A 26,620-nucleotide genomic window follows, 5' to 3' on the forward strand; every position below is an offset into this window, starting at 1 on the left:
TTTAAAGTTAATAAGAAGAAATAAGAAAAAATTGTTTTTTAAAAAAAAAGTTCAAGTTTAAAAAACCGTGTTAAAAAAATAAAAGCTTTTATTTTTAATATATCTGTATATAAAGGCATTCCAATTGAAAAAATTGCGCCATAATTAAAGTAAATCCGTTCGCTTTTATATTTATTTTTATTAATCAATATCTCAATAAAATCAATTAAATAAGCATAAAGTTTTAAATGTGTGCGAAGTGTTAATTAATTGCTGCCGCGAGTGTTTGTGTGAGTGTTAATCTCTATGTGCGTAGTTGCTGCTTTATTATGCAGATTTGTGTCGGCTAATGTGGCTTAGGCGTCGCGTTTCGGGTTTACTTCGTTATTAGTATTAATTGAGTGTAATTCGCGAGTTAGCAGTCAATCATTCAGCAATCGGAGCAATTTAATCGCAAGCGCAATAATGGAGCTAATATGTGGAAACCAAAGGTGAGTGAAATAAATTGAAAAATTATTTAAATATTATTAATTATAATCATTTGTTTTAATTACATATCAATTATCAACTATATATTTATTGTTGTTCATTATCATATATACTATATATACATATATACTCGTATGAGGTTTTTAACAAGTATGACTGGTTTAAAAAGAAATTAAAGCGGTACCATTTAAAATAAATTATCTCTCAAACTTCGAATAATTTTCTAATTCATACACAAACTCTGGAAAATCTCAACAGATATTCAAAAATCTCACTAAGTAATGCCTGTATTTTTTGAAAAAATTGTTATGCATATGTTTGTCCTAAGTTTTCTAGTTGGTCCTTGAACTTGTGCGCTCGAGGTTAGCTAGGCTAAGTACATTTACTTTAAACGCGTTTTTTTCGGAACTATGTTTTTGAAGTCGGTTGGGAAGATTTCTTGAGAACTTTTTAACCGATCTTCATAAAATCTTACACAGGTCTTAAAAACTTGGACGAAGGATTTTTTTTCGATTACAACTATTTGAAAAAACAATTTATCGAAATTTTCACTGAATATTTTAATTTTTTTGTAAAAATGTTTGCCAAAAATCCAATTTTCAGTTTTTTTTCCTTTCGACCAAGTTCTAAGTTAAGGTTTTAATTAAAGCACTCATTTTTTCACTTTCTTGCAAGAAGTTATCTTGCCAACGCGAGCGCATATATTTTCCGCAGGGTCGGAAATGGCGTCGCAATCGCCGAGTTTAAAGTACTTTTTTTCCAAAAATTTCAGAATTTCTTTGTTAATAGTGTATGTATGTTTGTAAGAATTGAAAATTCTTCTATAATAAAATATTTCATTTTTATATTGTTGAAGAAAGGCTGTTTTTTACCCGAGGATGGGTTTCCTTAATTATTGTTACTTTTCACATTTACTCAATTAATATGGATACTTAAGGATGACTGTCGTTTTACCGAAAATAACATTAGGTTTTCACCACATGTTCATAAGCCAATCTTTGTGGGGAAGCCCCCTTACAGTAAATTGCTCTATTGTTCAGAGCTTATCCTAAAAATCTTCGCTAATACAAGAAAGTATAATACTTTCGGCTTTCCCGTTGGGTTGGTCAGGTTTCGTGTATGATTTTCTGCGTTTAGAGTTGTAATTGATCTCTTTTTCATTACCAGCCACAATCTCATGCAAAAATAACTTTTTTTTAGGTAGCGTTCAAGCTGTATTTTTAGCTGCTGTAGTGACCTCCAAAGATTCTGAGAGTGTTTTTGTTTTTGGCAACAATCTTTATCGACGAATGGTTCTAGTTCCTTACCTTACAACTTTTTTGGTCATCCAGGACGTTCTTCGCCCAAGTCAACACTTTGGAGTGATGCACGACACTTTTGCCACGTTCGCTTAGCTAGAAAATGTTCATCTTAAACTTTCACCATAAAACTTTGGCTACAACTCCTTTGTCCGATCTTATAAGTTAACAAAGGTGACTAATAGAAATTTGCTCAAGCATTTATTTTCTATTCCCGTCACTTTGATGGGGTATTTTAAAGTGTGTCTCTAGTTTTTAAGCTATAATCACAGAAGAAGAAGGGAGCAAGGACCCGTTCTCATTCTACTTATAGTAGGGCTAGGGTACGCTTCCGTGCCAGCTCATCAGCTTTACAGCTACCTGTGATACCTCTGTGACTTAGTACCCTAGTCTTACCACATAGTGACGCGATGCCATTGATAATGAGGTTATGCATTTCTTAACCAGCCATGAACGCACGGTTAGTGAGCTCAAGGCTAGTATCGCCGCCATGCTATTACAGAAGATAGTAACTTCTCTGAAGGTGGCTGCACTTCGAATCAGTAAAACTAATGCTATCTTTATGACAGCAATCTTGCTTGAAAAATACTGCATTAGTCAGGAAATTTGGAACTGAAGTTGATAGAGAGCTTCTGACAATACACTCCTCCACCAACCTTCTTCCCAAGCTTTGAAACGTCCGTTAGGAAGATCACTCCAACAAACTCCACACAAAAATACTTTTTCCAAAAGTATTGTCGTTTCCGTTTCGTCAATGACATATATGACATAAACCAAAAACTTGAATTTTCCTACTCAGCTTTGAAATATTAAAACATTGGAAAAATAACTAAGTTTCACTAGCTCTTGGCTGAGATGTTCTGGATGAGTATACTTATATAAGAAAGGCATTTCACAGACAATAACTCTAGGGTTTGTACCTGATAGGGTGCTTGAGTGTTATGTCCAACTTGTAAATGACCTGGACCCCATGAAATTGAAGGATGAGTTTAATTATTTGCTTCGAGTTCATTAATATGACAGACTACTTAATGGAAAATTTCATTGGCGATGATAAGAGAGAAGACAGCATTCACTCGTGAATAATTTCGAACTCGTCGGAAGAGTTTTAGATATCGTTCCTCTCAGAATATCCTGTTGTTGTGTTTTGTTCAAAAAGAAACTTCAACTGAAAATATATATTGAATACCAACGTAGATAGAAAATAATCGGACAAACTGAGGGAGCAATACGTAGTGACCAAATTTGGTTCGGGTTTGCGAAAATTGATATACGAAATTCAAGATGATGCAGGGCACGATTTTATATTTTCTATTACCACTTCACAGTTTGATCTCTATACCTCACTTAGTACCCTTATATCGTATTTTTCTGTCTGCGCCTGCATATGTCACATTTTCATTATTACAAAAATATATTAATTTGCTCTTCCATCTATCTTCCTTACCTTGAACAACCAATCTAATTCACTTAACGCGCCTCAAATCACACCAAAGTATCGCATTATCCAATTACCACATGACTAAGAGAATAACAACAGCAACAACATCAATGCTATCAAAAAAATGAACAGCGGTAAAAAAATAACGGAAGAAAAAAATTACAAAATTTGCGAAAATTGTCAATACGCATAATAACGGAACGGAAAATCAGCGACCCTTTGCGAAAATGACAAACAACCCACGCGCATACACATACACACACACATTATCAGAAATTAGCGTTCATTTTTGTTGTTGGCATGTGCCTCCCGCGAAGTCATATTTATAAAACGCATAATTTTTCGCTTCCGCGGCAACGCTGCCCTCATCAGCGGCGGTAATTTGCAATTTGAACGCCTTCCTGAAGGCAGAAAAAAGACAATAGAAGGGAAGGGCGCGTGTGCAGGTTGCGTTTGGGCTCAGGTTCAGTCGTCCGCGAAATTCCGTTGAACGCGGATTTTTACGTGGCTGCTTTCGCGATGAAGGTTTGCTCATAAACAGTCATACATGCATACACATACCGACATAACGGTTATAGGAGTGTGTGAGAGTTCGCGAATACCACCAGCGGCTCGTTGGGTGCCCTGGTCGCTTGAGCGCTTCCGCTTCCGCTCCGCTGTCAAGTCCTTAGCCATTTTTCACTTTTATTCATTTAACGCAGTCAACATTTGTACCCCCACCCACACATACATGCACACATACATATGTGTGTATTTGCGCTTGTTCCTCGCGACAACCACACGCCAAAGCAAATTAAATGAAATTTCTGCAATGACATGAACTTGTTTATTTTGACATACGATGCCGCACGCAGCGCTTCATGGCAGTCGCCGTGTCTTCCTGCCCTCCTGTTGGCGTGACCTGCTGTTGTTGGTGTTTACCTTGTTCTATGCATATTTCACCGCCTCCGGTACAAATTGGTATATGTTCTGTGCTGACATGTCCCCTGAAGTGTGCACGGCTCATTGTGGCGCTGTGGTGAGGGGAGGTAAACAATATTTGTGTTTGCACTGTGGTAACCGCGGGAACGTTTGCCTTGTTTTTATTTGCCACAAAAAGAAAAAAAGTGGTTATCGCGAATGTTTAAAAGCGAAAACGCGACAATTGTGATTAACCGCAACGATTCATCTTCACTGGGAAATTGCGTTGGGGGTTAAGTTATATATTATTTTTTATAAAAGTTGATGTTGTCGGATAGAATCGTTGTCTTTAATATTTTAATATTGCAAAAACTAATTGAATTTTTGTTTTCACCATAGTACGGGAAGTTCGCCTTTATAAAATTTGACCCACATGTTTATAGCTAATCTTGAAAATTATTACCATTTTCAAAACATATTTGGGAAATATTTTTGATTGAGATTTGAAATTTCCTTTACTCAAATCAGTGTGAACATTATGGCTATCAAAATTAATTCCGAAATTCACGAATATATAGTGTTACGGAAGAGTAAGTCCAGCTGCCTCACTAGATTATGGTTTTCTTATCTCAGCTTAGGTTAGGTTAAGTAAGGTTATACCGACCGGCTATCACGCCATACATAGATCTTCTGGCGTTTAGAAATGCCATATGGAGGTTCAGGATAATTTGAGCTTACAAGACGTCAACGCTTTATGCGAATTTTAAGAACGATTTGATACGTCAACTGGACCCTTGACCTGGTAAGCTTCTAAATGTCTGAGACTAGTTTTAGATAAGGTTAAACGGAAGCAATGCTTCTAATGCCTACTTTCTAACCACTTTAGTGACCTGCCACAAGGCCAACAGCCGTCCTGTAGTCCTTTGGAGACTATGTGAGTAAAAAGCGTGCGTGTTTCTCTTCGACTTGAATCGTTTCCTCTCCCCTTGATCCGTTTGTCATGTCTTTCGGAAAAAAAAGAGAAAATTATAGATTGCACCGTTACGTCGGACAATAACTGATGCTACGTTTCGAGAAGATATCTCTTTAAATGAATAATTTTCTATACAAGCACTTGATACCAATCACACAGTATGTATGGCCGCTTCAATAAATGAGAAGCTTCTTGCTTCTTAAGAAAAGTAAAAGTAAAGTTAGTTCGATATCTCAAAAACTGAGGAACTAAAATATTAACAGGTGGACGGGCAGAGCGAAATAAACTAAGCCGGTAATACTAATAGGGTCTCCGATGTTTCCTTCTGTGAAATTGGAAGCAAATTTCGTGGCTAATTTCATATAACCGAAGCGGGATTGCCCGCATAGAATTTAGACTTTGCATATCCCCGCAGGAAAAAGTCTAATGGTGCGATATCACACCGTCTTGGTGGCGCATCGACAGGCCCAAAACACGAAATTATCTCTTCCCCGAAATGTATTCTCAATAAAGCCATTCATTGATGCGATGTGTGAGAAGTGGCGCCATCTTGTTGAAACCAAATGTCCCTGAGATCACGAGTTTCAATTTCAAGCATCAAATAGTCACTTATCATGCGCGTAACTGTGGCCATTGACGTACTCACCGGCATCATTTTTGAAGAAATATGGAACGATGATTCCACCGGCCCACAAACCACATCAAACCGTTGATTTTTCTTATTATATGTATGCGTAAATAAATGATTTCCAAGTTGTGTGTGGTAATATACATAAAAACACATACATTTACATATGTATATACTATGGTATATCAATTTGTGGCACGCATCAAAATATCTTGTCAGCTAATTTTTAATTTGCAAAATCTCCAAAGCCCCTTGCAGCCACCATCGCCATCATGAACAGATTGCAAATTTCTAATTTATTTATTTTTTCAAATTTGCTTGATTATTGAATTAAATTGTTTTCACCTTAACCTCAAAGTCGTGCAAAAATTTGCTCGAGACAACCAGATGACTGTGCAGATTTGCTGATTGCATATGCAAACGAGCTACAAAATAAGAAACCTAAGCAAAAGCGAAGGAGAAGCAACCGGCAGCTGACGTGTGGAATGAGTGAGCGCGCATTTGGCTTTGACAACTGTAAATGAGCGGTTGGGGGTAGGCGGAAGGAAAGTAAGAAATTTACAAGACGATTGCAGATTATCAAGGAAACCTTTGCCATTGCTTTTCAATCACTTAACCCACACCCGCATCACGTGTGTATGGGTTTATCGGCAAGTTGATGTTGATTTCATATTCAAAACACTCCAATCTATGCAAATCGTGCGCCAACACACATTCCAAGGCATATACCCAGATGCTTGTGTGCATTAATATAAGCATATAAGATGGCACGATATGATGGTCCAACGGATGAATGGTTGAGTATGTACCCGGTTAGGGTTTCAGCCGTTTCATCCATATGCCACACGTGCAACAGCTTGGCTTTGCTGTGGTTACTTCACGCCGCTGCTGCGTCATAAAATTTCTTTATATAAGTTTAAGCTGGTAAACTTTACAGGCTTCTGAGTCGAAACTCCCCAACCCCTGATCCGTTGGACCCACTTAACCGAGCGCTTACTGGGCGTGTTAAGTAGGCAAAGTGAAGGCGGACGCATACTTACATTTGTATTGCAAATGGACGCTGCGGCAGTGTCTAGCTCGGTGTGAGACTACAACGTCTTTGCTTTGGCTTTACAAATTCTTTAAGATGTTTTCGTCATCGACGGCGGCGGCCGATGCGGTCTCACAGACTGTTGGTCGCCTGCGACTGCGGTTGGACGCTTGTGGTCACTTTGACGACGCATTGATGATTGCATAAACGTTGCTCGGACATGGGTTGGAGTGCTGGGTGGTTGGTAGGGGTCCGCTTTGTTGCTTGCTGTCGTCCTTTTTATGATGCCTTACAAATAACGGCGCATTGCAGCTAAAGAAATGCAAATTCTTAAGTTAATTAAAGTGGCGTGGGGCACTCTGTGTTTCTGCAGCCGTTTGTGCGTTGTTAGGTCACATGTATGCGGTCCGCCTCTCTTGTTGTTTGTCTTGTTTAACAACTTAATGGATGTTCGGGATATTTGGCACACACACACTGTCGGTAAACTTTCGGTTGTGACTCCCTTCGGTGTGAGTTTTCTTTTGATTTAATTCGAACATTTCAAATGAATTTTAAATGTCTTACAAGTTGCTCTCCATCCACACCATAACAACTATAATATTTGTTTGCAGGTTTATAGCTGGTGTTTGACCAGTCGAAACCAAATCAAAGTCTTATTCGGAATCTTACTAAATCCTTGTGGCGAGCACTTAACCCCCACTGTCCAAACAGTTAACGGTGCTTTCATTGACAACCGTTATGCTCGACCTCTAATCCTTTTCTGCACTTTTCCAATTTACCACTTTCATGCTTATCGGCTTTTATGCGCCTTCTATTAAAACATTGCCGTTATTTTGTTGGCTAGCGCGTCTGCGGTCACTTTGAGATTCACATCACGTGACTTCTTTCAATTAAGCGCCGCCATCCATATGCGTGTATGCCGCGCGTCCACATTGGTGACTGTCCAAATGCGCCTGCCACAACTGTACAATTTAATTAGTGAGCGAGCTAGCGAGTGAATGTTTTGCCCGACACAAAAATTATATGTGAGTTGACCAGCGAAAGGGTGTCCAAGCCACTTAAGCTTGCAACGCGCGCGCCTTTTCCCCAAATCCCAGCCCAACACAATACAATGCCACATTTAGTCACTACAGTTCCACCTGCTGCATTTGGTGGCGCACGATTCACACGCGTTAAAAGGGTTATTAACTCGTCAAATGGCCTTAAGATCCAAAACCAAAAGGTTGGGCGTTAGTCAAGGGGAGCGCGTGGGGGAAATATGTCTGTGTCATGTGTGTTCGTGTGATCCCACTCACTTATTCACTTGTCAACGGCAAAGGGTTGTGGAATTGCTGGTTGTTATTTGTGTTGTTGCGCTGGCAATGCCAAGGGTTAATCAAATATTTTGAGCGGCCGAGCGCATTTCGCTTAACGCTGATTGTCATTTAGCTTTTAGGCTTTCTCCTGCCACCATTTTGATTTAATATTATTTGCTATTGTTTTTTGCTGCCTGTCGAAATTAAAGCGATGCGCGGTCACGCACCGTTATTTACCAGTTCACTGTGCCAAACCATGTCATTTCCTTTTATCACACCACATACGTGTTCATTTATAGATTTGTATTTATGTATGTCTGGTGAAATGGTGCTCCCCTTAATAAGCGCTGATTAAAGCCTTTGCTTTCGTTGTCGTTAATGCCTATTACTTTTATGCGCCCTCAGCGGTTAATTTGGTAGGGTTGCATGCCGATAATATTGTTAATTTTAATGCGTTTTGATATGAAATGGTTCGCTATAATTAAAGTCAGCAATAATTACGATGAGCTTATCAAAACGAATGTGTCACGCAGTGTTAATGTGTAAGGAAGTACATAATCTACTTTTGGAATCATTAATTATTGACTTCGAAAGCCAAAGTATTTATATTCAGTAGTGCTTGATTGAAATCAATATATTTTTTGTATCGTTAAAATCATATTTTTAGCATGATATTATTTAGAACAAATGAACAATTAGGGTTTGTAATTAAGAAAGTTGGAGCTTTAATCCTACATATTTTTCCTTTCGATTTCTGGGCTGAAGTCATTTCGAACACTGCGTAGGGTTCAGACAGTTTGAATTAGTTGAGCTCCTGGATGAGAAAATTCTTCTATTAAACGAGGAGAACCAAGTATTAAGCGGTTACATGGGTTAACAGGTTTCAAAATTCGAATTTTTTATTGCTTATTAAATTCTGCAACCCCTTTAGATTATTGCCCTAAATTGATCAAGTTGATCCGAGTAATAGTTTTGGAGATGCAGTCTTGAGAAATTGGTGCTCGAGACTAGCTAGGCGTCGTCCTTAAACGTATTTTGCTCGAAACTGTGAAGCCGGTTGGCACGATTTCTCGAAAACTACTGAACCGATTTTCATGAAATTTTACACATGTCTTTCGGATACAAATTTTCAAGACTCGGACGAAGGATTTTTTTCGATTTCCGAGGAGCCACTGAAAATGGACGAGTTTAAAATATTTTTTTCAAAAATTTCAGAATTTCTTTGTTAATAGTCCTTTTCAAGGTAGCCAATAAAAACTATTCCTTGCACATCCTAAAATATTATCCTTAACTGTGCCAGCCGACCTATGCTTTTTCCACGCTTTGATGCGGGTTCATCGTGTCTCGGAGGACTGTCGATTGAACCTCGGAGTGAAATGACGGAGCCATGTTTCATCCATTGCTACAAGTCGGCGCAAAAAATCGGGCTTATTACGTTTCAAAGACCCATCCGATTCATTAACTTCCCATGGGCTTTGGTCAAAAGTGAGCTCGCGCGGCATCCACTTTGCACAGAGCTTTCTTATATCTAAATATTCGTGAATGATATGCCATAGAAGCTCAGTTGATATCTTTAGAGTCCCTGTTATCTCGTACAACTTCACTTTACTGTCACACAAAATTATTTTATAAATTTTTTGATGTTTTCGCCGAAAACCCCCTCTTTTGGGCGCTCACTGGCCGGGACTTTTCAATTGACCTGTTATACAACGATATTTCCATAATTCAGCCAAAATAACTCTTGCATATACCACGAAAGATGGTTCCACAAAAGTGGGCTGCATGAAAGGACCGCTAACTTTTTTCGATAGCATAATATTTTGGAATATTTATGTTACTCTAGACAACAAAAATCACGATATCTTAATTTTTTCGCACACTTTACCTACTACGTTACAACGCGATGCATTTTTTTCCTCTTGCCCAGAAGCATTTTCTCTCATAGCTTTATGAACTCTATTTTTTGAAACTGATCTTCAGTGAGCTGACTTCCAGTTCTATGCGTTTAAAAATATCCACTTCATTAGGCGGAGGCTTTTGATTCACACATAATTGTGAAACCTCTCATGGGATTAGGGAGCTGGCTTAAAAAATTCTATAGAATTTCCGATATCCAACGGCCACATTTACGTCCAAAAAGTTTGTTATTGTTGTGAATATTGTAGTTATCTCTCTCTGAAGTTCATATATGAACTTATTGTTTAATTATTGTTCAACGGATGGATAGTTTATGGTTCATTAAACCCAGAAATAACTTACAAGAATGTACTTTTTCATAATTTTTGGTGATTGTATGCTTTTTTCGTGAACTACTTCTCCACGCCTAATAGTCCAGTCAATATAGTAAGTTCACCTCGGAATTCGATATACCCATTTACACATATATATGTCTGTAAATACTTGTATATTGACAACCTAAAGTAGGTATACCCTACCATATGTAGGTTTTGAGACAACTTTAAGGTGTCAATATATAAGTATTTACAGCGATATAAATTGGTATATCGAATTCCGAGATTCTTACCTAATTTAAGCTTAAATGACTGGACTATAAAGACTTCAGCAATCTTAAACTAAAAGGATAATCTCCGCTATCTAAGTTCAAATATATTTCAGCTTTCGAGTACTCATGGTCAAAATTTGAGGTAGATTCCTTAGGTAATATTCTCTGAACCTCAGATCCTGCGCTATTAAAATAAGTACCTTTGCTACGTTTGGTATCTCTCTTTTAGAAAAAAGTTTAGAATATTTTCCAGCATCCTTTCTATATTATATGAACTCGTATTCCTCTAACCATACATTTAGATACATTCTCAACTAACAAATAAATCGCTTTTCCATTTCTCTAACTCAATGGCGTTGTTCCAAAAATGTACCTAAAAAGGATTAAGTCCCTCTCCAAAGCCACTCCACTGCCAATTAAACAGACGCTTTATTTATATCAACATTCATTATTATTATTAGCCAACGATTTAATTTAGAGTGCCATTTTCGAATATTTATGGCGCAAAGAAAGCCACACAGTCCATAATCTCAGCACCAGCCAAGGCGACCTCATAACTTCGACTTATAATCAGAAATTATGGCGCGTTGCGGCCTTTGCGGTAGGGAGAAGAAGAGAGAAGAAGAGCATGTGAAGCGCTAAGCCGGGACCAAATGCAAATTACACAGACCAAAGCAACAACAACGCCAAAGGACAACAAACAATGCAAAAGCAACACAAAACTATTATTTTGAATTAGCGACGGTGAGTGGGAAGTGAGCGGCGGGATGGGCAAACTATTCGCACAATAAAACAACACAATAAATTTGAGTAAGGAAATCTTAACAATTATACACCATATAGGATATGGCATGCGCTTACAAGGATAACACAAGAAACAGTCCTTTTCGCATCAAGACTTCTATACACCTTGGGCTTAGCATGTGTGTAGGGGGGCAGTGGACGCATATGTGTTTGCCGCACTACACAAACGCTTGGCAACCGGGCAAACTATGTAACAATCGAATTCGACGGACACACGATACGATTTCAGGGTTGCATTCTCATTCACATTTTATAGCCTCATCTATTCATCCAGCCAATAAAGCAGCCGACTACCGAGCTCTTCGCCGGCGGTGGCGGTGGCGGTGTAATAATCATTTCGGCTACCATCACTCGGCGTACTGTGCATTTAGCGAGCGCAATTTATTTTCCATACCAATTTCATGCGAATACCACAATGAATAACAACAATAAAACTACAACAAAAAGCAGGCATGTAATAATATCGGGCTACTACAAAGCACAATAAATGCTTCACTACAAAATATAACAATTTTAAATCCCTTATAGACAGTCTACATTTGGGGGTTTCGCCGGCGGAAGGTGTGAGCCGAACACACATACACAGGCATACAGTTAGCTCGCTTACTGCGAAGCTTTGCATGTACTTTCATTTTCTTCGTAGCCACAATTTTTGGTGCTTCTCTTCGCATCATAAAATTAGTCTTTAGCCGGCTCCCGGCTCTAACGTCTGATCACCACTCTCCCTCTTCTTCTAGCTCTGCCTATATATCGGCGGTCGCGGCGACCACACATACGCGACCATAAAAATGCTGTGCAGATATTCCTTGGTATTGGTTAAAAGCATGAATCAAAGGGTAAATGGCTCAGCGGTTGAGTTACATACTCATATGCCAATGGAGAGTCTTGCTTATTGTTTCGCGGTGCGGGAAGCTAATATCCCAGAAATGGAAAGCTTAAGCGTTACTTTACAATGCTCACGTTGCCGTAATTTAGAGCGTTAGTCGCAGAGAAATTGAGTTGTTCTTGGTGTGTGTTAGACGCATTGGCCTTACGAATACACTGTCGAAATGACTTAATCAAATTGACTTTTAAACTTTATAATTTGAAAATACCTAATTTCAAGAATTAGTTGAGGTTAAAAAAAAATACTATCCATTCTTATTTACCTTTCACATTAGACTTAAGCGAACCCTTAAACCGAATATGTCGAAGTGGCTCCGCTGAAGCTTCCTCCCTTTTAGCCGTGAACCAAGGTTTCACAAGGGTTTGCTAGTTTATCTTCCACAAGGCTTACTCACGTTTTAAGGGTGCGCGAGGACGCAAGCGTAAGAATTGGGTAAAGTCCTACAACTGTAACTGCTTATCCAGAAGCACCCTAGTCTATGGAACGACGTACGAGATATTCGGTTTCATTTACATACATAGTACCAAGATACAGCGGCTTCGCTGGGTAGGTCATGTTTCCGGATGGAAGAGAACACTCCAGTTTTGAAGGTTTTCGTTTTAGTAACCGCCGGTGGAATCAGAGGAAAAGGAAAACCTCCACTCTGTTGGAGAGATCAGATGCAGAAGGTTCGGCTGCATTTGGTATGTCAAATTGGCCCAAAATAGCGAGAAGAAGGAACGACTAGCCCGCTGTTGTTAACTCGGATATAACCGCGTAAGCGTTGAATACGCCAGTACAGAAGAAGAAGATTATACAGGGTTGGAACTAGTCCATAAACGATATTTGAAGTTCAACTAGCAATTAAATTCCAACTCATTCTTATTTGAGGTTTGGTTTCATAGGTCTCTCAGAACCACTTGTTTAATGAGAAGGGTTCAACGAAATACCGGACAATTTTATGTCTTAGGAATTCTTGGTGATTTTTCTAAATCTATCTCGGAATTCTCGGGTTATATCATTACTGTTTTTGTAGAGAGTTTTAAGCATGTATTATTCATTTTCGATATAGTTTATTTCTAAGTAGGGCTATTCAACTGACTGGTTCACAAAAAGTTAAACTAGGGTTGGTAAATGAAGAACAATGAACTCTATTTCTATGATAGTTGGTGTTTAAAAGTCTTCTTGAGTCCCAAGCACGGTCGACGTAAGCCGATAAATTTGCTACAATTCTAAGTGACTATTTCGAGACTGTTTCCCTGACTTCATAATCTTGAATGCCTCTGAAGAGATCTAAATTTGATTTATTTGCTTCTATCTTATTTAGAAAGTATTTATTAAAGCACCAAGGAAAGGTTGGTGTAAAATTGTTAGCCTAAAATGATTAGCAGTGTCTTGTTCTGAAAATAAACCTAAAACTAACCTTTGAGATTACGAGAACCTTGTAGGCAAAATCCTAATTCTACTTTCGTGGGAGTGCATTATTCTACCCGTATATACTTTTATACTTGTGGGGAACGCGACAGCAGAGAAAAAACCATCAGGTATCTGCAGCTAACCTAGGCGTATTTGGTTGTGTTTAGAAATACCTGGACAGTTTCTGAGAGTTGTCCATCTTAGATGAAGTCTTACCGGTTTTAGTATCGAATTAAGAGCAACGGAACTTGGGGTATAAATTGTTGGAGGTGTTTCAGAACAGATGAAACCATTTTATCTGAGAACCACATGTCAAGTTAGAACATACAAGGTGTTAATTGACATACAAAAACATAACGTGGCTCACCTTTTCCCTAATCTTCATTTAAAGCTTACTACTAGTTACTTTCTGATCCAAACAGACTTAGGTCGCCAGAGAAAATCTGCGTTAAGTTGGGGATCGTAATCAGTCGGTGAGTGATCTTAATGGCTTCCTGGGCAACTTAAGTGCATCGCACCTGAAATAAGATGCAGCCAAGAACTGTCAAGGCGGTAACATTTCTCAATATTATTTGGGGTATCTGTTCAAAAAATATATATCACAAATCTTTTTCGTGGCATCGGTGTGTAAAGGGAGAATATAAGGATCTTTCAAATTTTTCAAATCTTTCAAATATTTTGCTGAGTGTCTTCAATCATTCCACACTGCATATCCATAACTGGAAACAGTCTAGTGGCTGCACTGAGAAACTAACATAGGATTAACTTCAATTCTAATAGCCAAACAACCAGTGTCCCAAATCCAGAATACACCCAGGTTGGAGTAGACGCCTTTTGTTGCAATCCAACGCAGTGATTGCCTAGTCATGTTAGCAGTGCTTGCAAAAATAACAGTTTTGTTATGCTTTAGAATACATATATGTACATATGAATATACTTGCTGTAATAATTTAAGAAAAGCGCTGAATTAGCCGGTTGACTGGTGTGCGCCAAAAAGGATTGCGAACGCAGCAATCAGTGTCGAGACACAAATATGAAGCCGAAATATAGTTTAGAGCATACACTTACATACATATCTACATACATACCTTTGTTTCCATACTCAGTTGCTACACATGAGCGACGTTTGTTGCTATTGTTGCTAGTTTGTTGGCGCTTACAATGGTTTTCGTTAACCATTTTACAAGCCAGAGTTAACAGTACTTTCGACACATGTGTGTATGCGTCAAGTTGTTTGTATGTTTGCATGAAGAGTGCTTTACAGTCTGATCCGCACTATTTATTAAATTACAATAAATCGCAAAAAGGGTTACGGCGACTACAATATTTACTTCTTCAGCCATAATTTTATGGCTGCTACGCATCAAACGCTTTGCAATGAACGACATGAGGAGATTTGGGTGGAAAGTACGCGGTGCGAGTGATAAGACAGTGATATTTTTAGTTTTTGATACTTTTTATATGTGAAATACTTTTTCACTATTTCAAATAAAGTATACAAAATTTGTAATTCTAAAAAAAATATTTGAACGGCAGAAAGCAATCAATGCAGATCATGAAGTCGTCGCCTAATGTGGGTTGTCCGTTCCCATTTGTCGATGATGAAAACAGAAAAAAAATATTTAAGAAAATGTGCTTGAAAATCGACGTGTGGGCATCATAGACATAGCAGAGCAACTCAATATCATAACGTCGAAACTGGCAGACAATCTAGCGACGGGGACTACAAAAAATTAGCCGAAATCGAAAAAAACCAAAATACGCTGAAGGCACTAAAGGCCATCCCAACCGAGACTAGACTGAGACAAGTGTATGGAAAATTGAATCAAGCGTTAGCTTGCTTGTATTCGTTTAAATGGAACCCATTTTGAAGTCGAAGATAAATATTTGTTTTAAAATTATAATGTTTAATTAACGATGGATGTGCCATACGTTTTAAAAGCGGTAGGGGGACAAAAAATTCAATATCCTTGGAACGGTATGAATGAACAAAATTTTTTTTGCAGATTATTAAAGGTGAATCTTTTCAGTTTTTTTAATGTGAAGAACAGATGAATAATTTCAATTGTTTAACAAAAATTTATGTAAAATATTATTATTTAAACATTTATTAATATAATATAGCAAGACCATTTTCCTTTGACTTTTACAATTTTATACTGCACTAAATTTCAACCTTCAATAACTTTAACAAAAAATATAATTTTGAAGAAATATTTATACCACGAGGTATGCTTCTGATCCCCTTCCTAATGAACTGCTAAGTTTCAAAATCGGTGATTTCCGAAATTTTCATGGACCACTTGACGTGGTTTGACCCAGATACTATTTTCTTTTAATAGTTTTGCCTCTAAATTAGAGGTTTGTGAAATAATACTGTCATAGAGAAGGCGCTTGTTTCGCGATATACTACATCCCATCGCGGATCAAAATTTTGTTTGGAGTACCATTTTTAATGTACCGCAAACCAAACAAGAAGTATTTGGAAGCTGCTGACATCGAACCAAGTTACTTTCCTATAATATTAAACCATATCATGAGAGCCTTTGGACTTTCCGTTCACATTACCTTGAACTATAATATTTAAATTATCCTGAGATTGGTATGATTTCAATTCAATAAAGTAAATACGATAAGTTGTAAGTGCTGCCTTTTATCAGTAAATTTTAAACCTTAGAGATAGACAATGTTCTCTTTCTTCTTTATTGGCGTAGACACCGCTTATGCGGTTATAGCCGAGTTTACAACAGCGCGTCAGTCGTTCTACTTTTTCGCTGCTTGGCACCAATTGGGGATTCCAAGTGTAGCCAGGACTTTCTACACCGGGTCTTTCCAATGGAGTGAAGATCTTTCTCTGCTTCCTCTGGCGGCTACTGCGTCGAATACTCTCAGAGCTGAAGTGTTTTTATTCATTCGGACGTCATGACCTAGCCTGGTTAGGTGCTGTCTTTTAATTCGCTGAATTATGTCAATGTCGTCGTGTATCTGGTACAGCTTATCGTTCTATCGCACCTTCAAGCAGGACGGCAATATGTAATGTGGACATTGTAGAGTTTGGTCTTTGGTTAGTCCGAAGTAGTACCTGTTGGCAAGAGTTATTCTTCGTTGGATTTAGAGACTGCAATTGTTGTTGCTGTTTGTACTGGCTCCACGATAGACGAAATTATCTATGACTTCGAAGTTATGACTATTGGTTTGATGACCGGCAATATTTCGTCTTGCCCTCCTCCACTACCAGACCTATTCCTATTTTTTATATGATTCGCTTCCTTTTCCTTTCTGAAGAAAGCAAAACTAACGGTGCGGTTGTTGAGGTCAATGATATCAATATCATCGGCGTACGGCAATTGCTGTAGAAGATGGTATCCTCTCTATTTAGTTTTGCAGCTCGAATTATTTTTTCCAAGAGTAGATTGAAGAAGTTGAACGAAAGGGAGCTGCCTTTTCTGAAACCTCTTTTGGTATCGAACGGCTCGGAGAGGTCCTTCCGATCCTGATTGAGCTTTCGGTATTACTCAACGTCAGTTTACACAGCCGTATTAATTTTGCAGGGATTTTCGTGCTGTCAAAAGCAGTTTTAAAATCGACGAAGTGGTGGTGTGTGTAGATTCTTTTTTAATCTGTTTTCAGTTGTTCATTTTACAGGCCTAAAGCCACACTGTTAAGGTCTTATCAGTTTGTTGACGGTACGCCGTACGCCAATAAAACCTTATATGCGATTTTGAGGAGGCTTATCCCACTCAAATGTCTATCGTCGGACATGCTTTCGTCCGACCATATTCCACAAAGCTGATACATGCAATCCATCGGTCCCCGCCGCTTTTTTCTTCCCAAACGGGTAATTGTTATTCGAACTTCTTCATGCTCAGACAATGGAACGTCTGCTCCATCGTCGTCGTTTGCGTAATCGGGTTCACGATATCTTGATGTTACGCTTCCACTGCAATTTAGCAGGTTGGAAAAGTGTTCCCTTCATAACAGACAATGTTGCATTTTGTAAATTAGCTTAACAAACTGTCCTCGTATCTAAATCAAGCACAAATGAAAATAATATAGACACAATTTATGATACACATGTGATTTGGACGGACATGCTCATACACACCTTGTTGTGTGTATGTATATACTTGTATGTAAATATTTTATTTCATACATTTTTGTCTGCGCTGTGGGTCTCTGTTTTCCTTGTGTAGTGTCTAAATTATAGTGCTTTTCGTATTTACTTATTTCAAATTCGATTTTGAGAATTTAAACATTTGGTAATTTTTGCCGTCGCTTGCCACACAAGCATGGCACCAAGTAAAGAAGCTCGAAATTATTGCGTGGAAAGTAGAATTATGTATGCATGTTGCTCTTGCTGGAAAAACCGAACCAATCAAGCCTCATTTGTGTTTTTGTGTTGTCTGCTAAATACAAATCGAATTGTGGCAATGTCATCACCAGCCCCACCACCACCACCGCAGGTACTTTTGAATACTATTTTGCTGTTATTGTTGCCGACATGTATATATATATTTTGCTAACCGCATATGTCATGTCTATTTGGCTTTTTAGAATTGTAGACTAGATATGCTAGTAAAACTAAGCCCTCACACTTATACTCACACGAAGTGAATCTAGAATCGCTTCTGCTGCCGGTGGCGGCACAAATTGTGCTTTTAATAAACACTTTGCGAACAATATTAATAGTAATAATACTGGTAGTAAATTGTTGCATGCCACATGCCTCAATTGAGTGCAAAACGTTTGAATTTATTGTTTATTGGTTAGACGAAAGTCTAAATGTTCAATTCTCTGTCTGTCTGCCTACTTCTCTTTAAGCCTGCAAGTTTATTGTTGCTTTTTGTAAATTCAAATATTCACTTGCTTCTTGGTGTTTGCATTGTCTGGCAGCAATTTGTGGCGAATGCAATTATTAGACGACTACAACAGTACAAGTGCAATCAAATGAATGCTCAATATTCATAGCTGTCATCAATAACGCGGCTGTTTAATGTTGTCTTGTGCTGTAATAATAAAAAAGTTTGCCGTAAAAATCATGACAAAATGAAGTGATGACAGTAAAAACTATTGTGCAATAGCGGAGGTGCAATAAAAATCATATATGTATGTGTATACTTTTTATTATTTAACTGCTGACAAGTTTTCTGAATAGCGCTAAGCCACAATTCTAATGAAGAAAATTTAATTTGGTTGCAGGCGCTATATTTTATATTATATTTCAGTTATGTCCAGGTTTCGATACCTTTTAATGCGTTATTGAAATCCGGTCTACCATAAAAAACACATTGTTTTGGCAAACTTCGCTTTTTATTGATCATAATTGTCGTCAAAGGTGATACACTGATTATAGCGACCCTTCAACTTTTCGAAACCATTTTTGGAGTGAAATAGGCCTCAGTTTTATCGATTGCTTTTTCATTCGACGAAAATTTCCTCCCATTCCCCGAGCATTCCTTTGAGAACTGAGAACTGAGAACAGGAGATAGTCGCTGGAGGCCAGATCTGGAAAACGCTGGATGCAGAGTGAATTTGACGCCCAATTTATAGATTTTCGCTATCGTTTTCACAGACTTGTGGCACGATGCGTTGGCTTGGTAAAACAGAACTTTCTTTTTTTTTCAAAAGCGACAGTTTGGCGGCGATTTCGCCCTTTAAACGGTCCAATAATGCTATGTAATATTCGCTATTGATGATGCTTTCTTTTTCAAGGTGGTCTATAAAAATTATCCCATGCGAATCCCAAAACATAGACGCCATAATCTTGCCAGCCTTCTCTTGCTTTTTCCACGCTTTGGAGCGCGTTCATCGTGTGCAGCGCACTCGGAAGTCTGTCGATTGGACTTCGGAGTGAAATGTGGATCTATGTTTCATCTATTGTCACATATCGGGCAAAACTCATGTTTATTACGCTTGAATATCTCCAAACACTGGACCGAATCATCAACTCGTAGTTGTCAAAAGTGAGCACGCGTGGCACCCACTTTCCACAGAGCTTTTTCATACCCAAATATTCGCGAATGATATGATGTACACGTTCAGTTGATATCCTTAGAGTAGCTGCTATCTGGAACAACTTTAATCCAAAATTATTTCGTGGACTTTTTTTTAATGTTTTCGTCGTCCTTTGGGCGTCCACTGCGTTCATCGTCTTCGGTGCTCATTTCACTAAGCTTGTACTTAGGAAGCTACTTTTCAACTGTTCTTTTCCCTTGCAAAGTGTCCCAGTAATGTTGATCAATCTAAAGCATGGCTTCAACAGTATTATTTTCCGCAATACTTTACGAAAAATTTTTTCTTATCCATTTTTCTTCACAATAACAATAGTTGCTTCAATGAAAATTATATCATTCACAAACTAATGATCCGACAGCAGCCAAATTTATACACACGCCTTTTGAGAGGAAGGGCTAACTAAATTTCTTATGGATTTAATTCTAGGGTCGCCAGCTGTGTGTCAGGCATTTTCAATTGACCTGTTAAGTTCTTCTTTATTGGCGTAGACATCGCGCAGTTATCGTGAAGTTGACAACAGCGCATCAGTCGTTCTTCCTTTTCGTTGTCCACTTCGTCTTTCCAACGGAGTGGAGCTCTTCCTCTTTCTCTACTTCCCCCGGCACTGCGTCGAATACCCTCAGAGCTGGAGTGTTTTCATCCATTTGGACGATATGACTTAGCTAACGCAGACTCTGTTTTTGTTGCTGTTAATGCAAGTTCCAAGATAGACGAAAATTTGTACGACTACGAAGTCATGCCTGTCCAACATTGCATCACTGTCAACAAAAAGTGGGTTATTTAAAAGAAAGTAAAGCGCAAGAGATTATGGTGTAAAAAGTATGAACCATCTCAAACCACTTCGAAGAGCGATAATCTCCGAAAAAAGGTTATGTTTTTTGTTTGGTTACTTAGTGAATGATAGTATGTATGTATGTAAATGAGAGAAGCTCAGTTTTTTTTTAGATATTGGTCTAAAAGTTTACTTTCGTCCAAGAAGCGGTTCTTCGTCAAAGAAGTTTGATAAGCTATGTTTCCTAAACAATTCTAAAGTACTTTCTGATACTGAAGGCATGCCATCTTTATGGAGTACAATTATGATCCCATTTCGTTCCATTGGAGGCATTTCCTCAGTAATAACGGCGTCACTGGTGTTGCTGGTGCCAAACTCCTTGCTTCCACAACTTCTAAAAGATTTTTTCTCTCTCTTTTCGCCCTGCAGTTGAAAACTATTGAATTTGCTTGCATTTTTTTTTTGCTCAAAACTGAACCAACTTCGTCTTACTCACAGTTACAGCACGACTTCGTTGACTTATGGCCGCTAATCAACTTAGATGGACCAAACATCCGCTTTACAACACTTGGCTACTTCTTTTCCATACAAAAACTCAATTATTGTTGTTGCTTCAAATGAAGTCCCAACATGTTCTACGCAATTCTTATGACAGATCTAAATAGCAAGTTTACCCTCCTTCAGCATTCATGACTCTGCCGTTATGGTCCAACATCACCCCCGGCTATTTGTTGTTGTTGCGTTGCTCGCATTTGTCCAAGGACTTCGTGTTGTCATAATGCAGGATTTATGTTTGCTCATATGTCATTGCTATTGTGTAGCTGTCATAGCTATCTATTACTTCATTCGAGTTGGCGGTGTTGTTAGAGTTGTTGTTGTTGTTGCTGTTGTTGTAAATCAAATGGTGCACCACTTGAAAATCAAATCAACCATTCAACTGTAAATCACAATAAATAATAATAAAAAAATATTTACCAACAACAATAATCATAATAGCAGTCAACAATGCCTGACGCACACACACCCACATTTAGCAGAATTACTGAAATTCTGCGGCATTTTATCTCATTTCGGGTTGGTGAAAGATACAGTGGAGTGTGGAATAATGAAAACCTAAAGCAAAATCATTTTTAATCTAAATATCTGAAGAGCTTAAAATTGAGGGACCACGGATACTTATATTGCTCAGGTTCCATGTTTCATCAGTATGTCACGCCCTATTTAGGGTCTGTTAATACTAGTGATGTTCTTAAGAATACTGTCAAGCCATACATGTATGTAGACGCAAATAATCCTTAATCCTCTTGATAAGATAGTCCTTGATATCTTTCAACATACCATCCGATCAAATTTGAAGCAGACTGGTCCATTTAAACTTACCACGTAATAGATTAAATATTTGTCTACTCATTGTAATCCAGGAACTTCAAAAAAAGTTGGGGAAATTCATTAATGAGAACTTAACAACTTGAACCTATATATCGGAAGAAATTTTTCTCCGTATCAACTTTGTGGACTCACGTTAAATTCAACATGACAAAAAAATTTGAATCAGAAACTACGGGATCTAGCAAATACTACCCAAATGCAAAGCAAATTTGGTTTATTTGTCTTATCTTTCTGTGAGACTTTCCTAACTTAGAGAACGTAAGGGTTTCTTGGATTATTTGACTACTTTCTTATGTGATTTGTCTTATTAGAGTAAATTTCAACTTTCTCTGGAATCAGTAATCAAGTTTATTTCATGCAGAAATAAATGTTCAGGATAGTTTTTGCAATAGATTCATAAGCAATATTTCGTCCAAAGACACCCCAAATGAGACAAATAAAGATTAGAGTGCGTTGGTTTGAGCTGTTTTTGAAATACCAAGTACCAAAGAATCACATGTCGCGAAGGAGGTCAATGAGTAGGTCCTTACAGTAGAGACAAATAAAAGGCGGTTCCGCCTGTATGTTTATAAACAGAATATGTTGTCACACTTAAGTTCATTTAAAACTAATATTGGGTAGAGAAAAAAGTCTTTTCGTATTTCTAATCAAACTTGAACTTATTTTTTTATATTTATAATGAACTTCAATGTAAATCCATAAAAAACTTTTCTTTTTTCTCGGCGCAAAACTGCGACAAGTAACTTTCACAGGCCAATTTTACTCCATTAAGGGAGTTCTGCATTGACCGATACAAATGGTAGTCCGATGATGAAAGTTCAGGGCTATATGGTGGATGCATCAAAACTTCCCAGCCAAGCTCTTCCAGTTTTTGGCGAGCCATCAAAGTTCTGTGTGGTCTAGCGTTGTCCTGATGGTAGATGAAGCCCATTCTGTTGATCTGTTCTGACCGTTTTTTTATTGCTTACTTCAATATCATCAGTTGTTGACAGTAAAATGTAGAATCAATCGGTTGACCAGGCTGGAGCAGCTCATAGTGGATGATTCCTTCCCAATCCCACCAAACATTCAGCATAACCTTTCAAGGCGTCAATCCAGGCTTTGCAACCATTTGCTAAGCTTCACCAAGCTTGGACCAAGATCTTTTTCACACATTATCGCCGTATTTGATCCACTTTTCGTTTCCTGTGACCATTCATTCAGGAATGGTTCGATTTCATTTTGTTTCAGCACAGAATAGCAGATGTGAAATCGGTCCATTAAATTTTTCACAGACAACTCATGTGGTACATGTGCCCAAACATTGAGATTCTTTTTGTAGCCACCCCTTTTTAAATGGTTCAAAACCGTTTGATGATGAATGTTAAGTTCCTTAGCGATGTCGTGGCTGCTTATGTGACGGTCCTGGTCAATCCTTTCCATAATTTCATCGACTTCAACGATAGGACGACCAGGGCGAGGTGCACCTTTCACATCGAAATTTCCAGAACGGAAGCGAGCAAACCATTGTTGTGCTAAACGAACTCTTACAGCTTGGTCTCCGTAAACTTCACAAATTTCATTGGCGGCTTGCGTGGCATTCTTCCCATTTTTATACAAAAATTTCAAAATATAGCGAATTTCGTCATTATTTTCACTCATTTTTGAACAGCTGTAACTTTTTTTCAACTTCCCCGAATTTTATTTTTTTTTGGTTAAATGATGCTTAAAATCTCACCTTTCCAACACTATATGGTATTACACAATGTGATTGGTAGCACTGGAGATATACGACTGCAACGACATCTATTAACAAAATACAAAGTCGGATCTCCTGACTTCTCGTTCCTATAAGTGTTCTACAATACCAAGGCTTTTTTATATAAACTCAGCTCTCTAAAACAAATTCGGTTTAAACTAAACTGATCTCCTAATGATTTTGTTCCGAACCTTAACCTGTATCCAATTCCACGAAAAAAATGTTTGAAATGCACAACTTAACACAGCGCCATGCTTTTATATTTCTCGCCACTGTACTACATATTCATACATTGGTAAATATGAATTTCTCCTAATAATTTTTATTGTGCGCTATTTTATTGACAAATCGGTACGCATACCGGCAAGTGAAAAGGCATACTTCCGGCGACTAAAGAAAGCAACAAATAAACAACAACAAAATAGAGTTAACAAACGACGGCAATGAAGCCATTTCGCGCAATTGGGCACAGAGGAATGTGTGTGTGAGCCGGACACGCTATGACAAAAAAAAAATTAACAAATTAGACGCGTTAGAGGTGACCACCTTATGACGAGGATTCTGTCAAGAGCAGTGACCGTTATGTTTGCGGTACTTGGACGCTGCATTTTTTTACACCACTCTATTGTGCAGATTGTGGACGATTATTTTTTATGCCTTTATGCGCATTTTTTATTCTCCACATATTTTTTCCCACTCGAGAGCACACTTATACACACACGCAGTCATTGTACGAGACGAGCATTGTCCGCGAAGTTAAGGGCACTCGTAAGGGTGACACACTGCTGGGTTGCGCTGGCGCCAGCGTCCATTGTACGGGTAATACCTTCTGCGTAAGACGGGGTTGCAGTTGGCGGCGGGCTCGCCCTGCCTAATGGGCAGCGGTCACATGAATGCGTGGGTTCAGTTCGGTTGTCGGTTAGCTGCAGCCGAATTGTGCGGCATTTATGAAGTCATCTTTTGCGTTAGTTGGACTTTTCTTTTATTACTCTCATCTCGGTTTCATGAAGCGCGGTTCACTGATTCGGCGGGTGTGGGGTATTTTCATAACAAATATACCTATCAGTCAACCAGTTCGGGCAGTCAGTCCGTTTAGTCCGTTAGTGAAGCGCATTGTTTTGGAAGTGCTTTGCCCGTGTGACGTGCGCCAATTTGCCAAACTGACCAGAAGAATTAGTTTACTTTGTGCGATTTTTATTTACTTTGCTTTTCGCTTTTGACGTTTTTTATGAGCTGTTGTTATTGTTGTTTGTTAAAGCTATCACTTGCGATTGAATTCCGGTGTAATAAAGTGGAAACAATTTTCTTGCACTTAAAATCAAAGATATTTTGGTGGTTTTTTGTTTTTGTAGTGGTGGGTGGTGGTAATTGATGGAAAGGTTCATGCTTAATAATTGTATGTAGTATTGTGAATTTTTAGCCAGGATAATGTACTCGTATTAAGTGCAAAGACGTGTACTTTTGTCTGGTGGATGATAGTCAAACTATTGTCGGAAGATGTGTAGGTTTAAGTTCTTTTTTAATAAAAATGTATATATTTTGGTAAAGTAAAGACAAAATTACTTGTTAAGTTAGGATACAGGGTTTGCCCGGAAAGTAATAGGACTGTGTCGATTTTAAAAAATTTATTGAACCAATCGTTACAATTCCTTAAAAACTTTGAAAATAGGCTTCTTCTTCGTCGATGCAGCGCTGCCAGCGTGATTTCCAAGCATTGAAGGCGTCACGGAAGGCATTCTTCGGAATATTATTGAGAGCCGAGGTGCATGCTGCCTGGATCCCCTTTCACCGGCCTTTTCAGGCAAGGAAACAAAAAAGTCCGGGCCACATCTGGGCTGAAGAGCGGCTGCGTAAGCGTTGGTATGCCGGCTTTGGCTAGATAGCTGTTCACAACAAAGGCGGTGTGAACCGGGGCGTTATCGTGGTGCAACTTCCAATCGGCTGCGATGTCTTGTCGAAACCGATTGATCCATCGTTTGAGTCTCTTGAGGACTTCAACGTAAAACTTGCGTCAACGCCTAGGAACAAATTCATATTGGACGATGCCTTTGATGTCAAAAAAGACAATGAGCATCGTTTTCAATTTGGATTTGCTTATTTTCCGACCTTCATCAGAGACCTCCAAAAAGGCCTGGTGTCACCGAAACATACCACTTCTTGCTAAAGCAACATCTGGATAAGCCTGCTTGATCATATCAAATGTCTCTGTCACTGATTTACCGAGTTTCACACAGAATTTAATCGCGTACCTCTGCTCTAACGAAAGCAGCATTTTCGGCTTGAACCACTCACAGAAACACGTCGCGCGAAAATGTTTATCCTGACTCTCCAGGTGCTTGGAGACAACTGACCGCTCGTTCGTTAGCTAGGAACGCCCTCTACCGAATCCAGTCGGTGTGCGCACGCTCCGAGGTTCAGTGGCGGTGGAAGAAAATCAGACCTATTACTTTCCGAACTAACCCTGTATGTTGGATTTCGGGGCTGATCACCTTTTGGGCAATATAAACCTCCTTTATAATGCTAAAACTACTGTGTATGAATCAAAAGACCTTCGTGTATCGACGAAGCGCTTTCAGACTATCGCAAATTTGATGCGGTTGCTTAGAACGTTTTTGGCATATTCGATCAGATCACTAAAGGTAGGATATGCTGCCTGTTCAATCTTCTCTATGTAGGTCGAGGCTTCTCAATTAAGAAGTTCCGGTTAGGTTAGATGTCTAATCTCCCAATTTTATAGGGTATCATACTTGGATTTCTAAATATAGTCCTTTGTGAAGTCAGTTAAGCACTTCTGTATTTGCATATTACTTCTCAACGAAGCGCCTTGAACCTACCCTGTTTACATTTCCGTTATTTCACTTGGATGTCTAAAAGTGTGTGATCCGCGGTATCTTAGTCTTGTTCTGGCAAAAGCGGGACATTCGAAAAGGTAATGTTAAGATGATTGAATCCCATTCTCTTACTAATGGAACTTATGGAACTGGCATCCGTTAAAATTTTCAAACGTACCCCTATATATTTATATCAATCCGACAATGTCAGTTAAAACTGCTATAACTATTAAAAAGACAACTTTGCTAAGAGT

The 26,620-nt window shown here is 38.5% G+C and overlaps 1 long non-coding RNA gene across 1 annotated transcript in view; it reads left to right on the forward strand.

The window, feature by feature from the left end:
- Nucleotides 1-347: 347 nt before the first annotated feature.
- The window catches only part of LOC126759668 (uncharacterized), a 132,885-nt gene continuing 106,612 nt past the window's right edge, over nucleotides 348-26,620 (forward strand). Inside the window, exon 1 of the long non-coding RNA XR_007667038.1 lies at nucleotides 348-470. This is a non-coding gene — a long non-coding RNA (uncharacterized LOC126759668). The remainder of the gene's footprint in view (nucleotides 471-26,620) is intronic.

The sequence above is a fragment of the Bactrocera neohumeralis genome, chromosome 5, assembly GCF_024586455.1.
Source record: "Bactrocera neohumeralis isolate Rockhampton chromosome 5, APGP_CSIRO_Bneo_wtdbg2-racon-allhic-juicebox.fasta_v2, whole genome shotgun sequence".
NCBI lineage: Eukaryota > Metazoa > Arthropoda > Insecta > Diptera > Tephritidae > Bactrocera > Bactrocera neohumeralis.